The sequence below is a fragment of the Schistocerca americana genome, chromosome 2, assembly GCF_021461395.2.
Source record: "Schistocerca americana isolate TAMUIC-IGC-003095 chromosome 2, iqSchAmer2.1, whole genome shotgun sequence".
NCBI lineage: Eukaryota > Metazoa > Arthropoda > Insecta > Orthoptera > Acrididae > Schistocerca > Schistocerca americana.
In genome coordinates this window covers 601,909,570-601,914,095 of record NC_060120.1, presented here as the reverse complement: position 1 = coordinate 601,914,095, position 4,526 = coordinate 601,909,570, and the positions used below count along the sequence as shown (strand labels likewise).

Genomic DNA, 4,526 nt, shown 5'->3' with positions numbered 1-4,526 from the left:
AGGACTGTTACAGAGACAAATGAAGCATGTGTTATATAGAGACTTTTACTTTATGTCTTGGCTCTGCATTAGGCAGAACACATATAACTGTATGAATGTTTAGTAGATTCTGGCATTTATCATGGAACCAGTTGGCTTACTGGAGTTTGTACAGAATAATTGTTACTTTGGGACAAGAGTTGAAAATACATTGTTGTTGAACTGACAAGAGTCTATGAGTACATAATTAATTTCAAGAATATAGAGCTGGTTAATAATATTCCCCTTAAACTGATACAGTCTTCGGAGATGAATTAAACAGTGAGAGCAACATAGCTGATAACCCAAAGAAGAGGATCAGCTGCATGCACATTGTGTAAGTCAACTGGAAGAGATGTGCGAGTCGTGCAACTCAAACACCGCACTGCCTCTTGTCGTCCAAGAAAGCGTTTGAATAAAATACTACTTACTATCAGTGTGTGTTGCATTAAAAAATACAGCAGACAATGTGAACATCCTACTTTTTACTAAATTGAGGGTCGTAACTTTCTTTTGCACACTTGTACGCCAACCTATTTATGGGTCAAAATGATGACTTACTGAAACCCTCAGCTGCCGACAGGTGTTGTTGATATACCTCGATGTGAACAGCTGAAAATGTGTGCCCCGACCGAGGCTCGAACCCGGGATCTCCTGCTTACATGGCAGACGCTCTATCCATCTGAGCCACCGAGGACACAGATGAATAGTGCGACTGCAGGGACTTATCCCTTGCACGCTTCCCATGAGACTCACATTCCCAACTGTCCACAATTCTACAAATGTAATGTACCTTATAGACATTTGCCCATTCACTCATTACTGTTGTTGACCATGCAAGGGATAAGTCCCTGCAGTCGCACTATTCATCTGTGTCCTCGGTGGCTCAGATGGATAGAGCGTCTGCCATGTAAGCAGGAAATCCCGGGTTCAACTCCCGGTCGGGGCACACATTTTCAGCTGTCCACATCGAGGTATATCAACAACACCTGTCGGCAGCTGAGTGTTTCAGTTAGTCATCATTTATTCCAGGGAAAAGATGCATGACCAACAACAGTAATCTGTTCTTTCGAGAACAGTTATTGTCTTCATATATATATAGTTAAAGGCTACCCAGCCACTGACCTTCGTCTCTGCGAAAGCGCACAGGTTGCCCAAACTCTTACGGGAATCACCAAAGCATGCGCGAGTAATGAGTGAATGGGCAAATGTCTATAAGGTACATTACATTTGTAGAATTGTGGACAGTTGGGAATGTGAGTCTCATGGGAAGCGTGCAAGGGATAAGTCCCTGCAGTTGCACTATTCATCTGTGTCCTCGGTGGCTCAGATGGAGAGAGTGTCTGCCGTGTAAGCAGGAGATCCCGGGTTCGAGTCCCGGTCGGGGCACACATTTTCAGCTGTCCACATCGAGGTATATCAACAACACCTGTCGGCAGCTGAGGGTTTCAGTCAGTCATCATTTATTCCAGGGGAAAGCTGCACGGTCAACAACAGTAATCCGTTCTTTCGAGAACAGTTACTGTCTTCATATATATTTATGGGTCGCATAGAGGAAGCCTTCTTGGTTACCCAGGCTTGCCAACCCAAAGTTTGGTACAGATTTATTGATGACATCTTCATGATCTGGACTCATAGTGAAGAAGTACTCCAGAATATCCTCTCCAACCTCAACTCCTTTGGTTCCATCAGATTCACCTCGTCCTACTCCAAATCCCATGGCACTTTCCTCGACGTTGACCTCCATCTGTCCAATGGCCAGCTTCACACATCCGTCCACATGAAACCCACCAACAAGCAACAGTTCCTCCATTATGACAGTTGCCACCCATTCCATATCAAACGGTCCCTTCCCTACAGCCTAGGTCTTTGTGGCAAACGAAACTGCTCCAGTCCTGAATCCCTGAACCATTACACCAAGAACCTGAAAACAGCTTTCGCATTCTGCAAGTACCCTCCTGATGTGGTACAGAAGCAAATTAACAGAGCCACTTCCTCATCCCCCCAAACCCAGAACCTCCCACAGAGGAATCCTAAAAGTGCCCCATTTGTGACAGGATACTTTCCGGGACTGGATCAGACTCTGAATGTGGCTCTCCAGCAGGGATACGACTTCCTCAAATCTTGCCCTGAAATGAGATCCATCCTTCACGAAATCCTACCCACTCCACCAAGAGTGTCTTTCCGCCGTCCACCTAACCTTCATAACCTCTTGGTTCATCCCTATGAAATCCCCAAACCACCTTCCCTACCCTCTGGCTCCTACCCTTGTAACCGCCCCCGGTGTAAAACCTGTCCCATGCACCCTCCCACCACCACCTACTCCAGTCCTATAACCCAGAAGGTGTACACGATCAAAGGCAGAGCCACGTGTGACAGCACCCACGTGATTTACCAACTGACCTGTCTACACTGTGAAGCTTTCTATGTGGGAATGACCAGCAACAAACTGTCCATTCGCATGAACGGACACAGGCAGACAGTGTTTGTTGGTAATGAGGATCACCCTGTGGCTAAACATGCCTTGGTGGATGGCCAGCACATCTTGGCACAGTGTTACACCGTCCGGGTTATCTGGATACTTCCCACTGACACCAACCTATCAGAACTCCGGAGATGGGAACTCGCCCTTCAATATATCCTCTCTTCCCGTTACCCACCAGGCCTCAACCTCCGCTAATTTCAAGTTGCCGCCGCTCATACATCACCTGTCATTCAATAATATCTTTGCCTCTGTACTTCCGCCTCGACTGACATCTCTACCCAAACTCCTTGCCTTTACACATGTCTGCTTGTGTCTGTTATGTGCGGATGGACGTGTGTGTGTGTGTGTGTGTGTGTGTGTGTGTGTGTGTGTGTGTGTGTGTGTGTGTGTGTGTGTGTGTGTGTGTGTGTGTGTGTGTGTGTGGGCGCGCGCGCGGGCACAAGTGTATACCTGTCCCTTTTTCCCCCCAAGGTAAGTCTTTCCACTCCCGAGATTGGAATGACTCCTTACCCTCTCCCTTAAAACCCACATCCTTTCGTCTTTCCCTCTCCTTCCCTCTTTCCTGATGCAGCAACCGTGGGTTGAGAAAGCTTGAAATTTGTGTGTTTGTTTGTTATTGTTTCTATCAACGTACCAACGCTTTTGTTTCGTAAGTTACAGAATCTTTTGGAGCGTAGTAAAATAAAGTCAGGTGATGTCAACAGTATTAGATTTGGAAATGAAATAGTGAAAGTAATAGACGAGTTCTGATGAGTTTTACTATTCAAGCAGCAAAATAGTTGACAATTGTCAGAGCAGAGAGGGTATTATATGCAGACTAGCAAACAGCAATGCTCTAGTGTCTATTATAAATTTTAGAGGTTAGGATTTAAAAAAAAAAAAAAGAAAAAAAAAAAGGAGAAAAATGGATACTAAATAGTACAGATAAGAAGAGAAAATAAGTTTCTGAAATGTAGTGTTACAGAAGATTGCTGAAGATTAGATGGTTCCACTGAGTGATTAATGAAGAGAGACTATCAGAGTTTGGAGAAAAGAATGTTGTGGTACAACTTGACCAAAAGAAGAGGTAGTTTTAATTCAGCAGGAAAGTTCTGGTAGAACATAAAATAATATAAGAGTAAAGGAGATCACCCAATGAACAGAGGAAGTGTTGTGTCATTGACACGTACAAACCTGTCAATTACTCTACATACTTCTGATATTCGAGAGTTGTCTCCTACACTTTTAAATTATTTATATTTTACCAGAAGTAATAGTTTGACAGGATAGATTCTGAGGTGTCAAGAAAGTAGTCAATTTGGTAATGGAGGGGAGAGGTGTGTGTGTGTGTGTGTGTGTGTGTGTGTGTGTGTGTGTGTGAGAGAGAGAGAGAGAGAGAGAGAGAGAGAGAGAGAGAGAGAGAGAGCGCATACGTGCATGGTGGGAGGCTAAAAATTGTAGAGACAGACCACGGCTTCTGGACTACATTAAGCAGATTCAAGTGGATATAGGTTGCAATAGACATGGAGAGGTGAAGAAACATGAGCAGAGATGATGAGACATCAGGAGTAACATAACAACATCGAAAACAACAAGAAGAGCTGAAACTACATTATTTCCACTGTTTCAATCCATTCAGTTTTGCAAAAGTACCACACAACAGAATACTGACCATTTTTCAGAGCAAAACTCATTGAATGTTTCCCAGTTTGTCTTTATCAATGGTATTTTCTGGGACCCAGTCAAAACCTGTAATTGCATGGTACATAGAACTGCTAAAATGTTATGATATTAATTATGTATCTTGTGTACTGATGGGTCTTACTTCCATAATATAAAGATGAGGTCACCTCTATAAACAGTATTATGTGAGTGAAACTAAATTCAGAATAGGGGAAAGTAAAAAAAAACTGTGTCACATAATGTTCAATGCAGGGTCCACTACTACTTTTAATACTGTACACATTCTTTCCAATAATTTAAAGGACTTTTCAGTAACTGCAATGTTTATTGATGTTACAAGCACACAAACACTAGACTGAAA

At 43.3% G+C, this 4,526-nt stretch overlaps 1 non-coding gene across 1 annotated transcript; it reads left to right on the top strand.

Moving 5' to 3' along the window:
• Nucleotides 1-1,333: 1,333 nt before the first annotated feature.
• Nucleotides 1,334-1,407, top strand: Trnat-ugu. Its single transcript has one exon. It is a non-coding gene; the product is annotated as a tRNA-Thr (tRNA).
• Nucleotides 1,408-4,526: the final 3,119 nt, after the last annotated feature.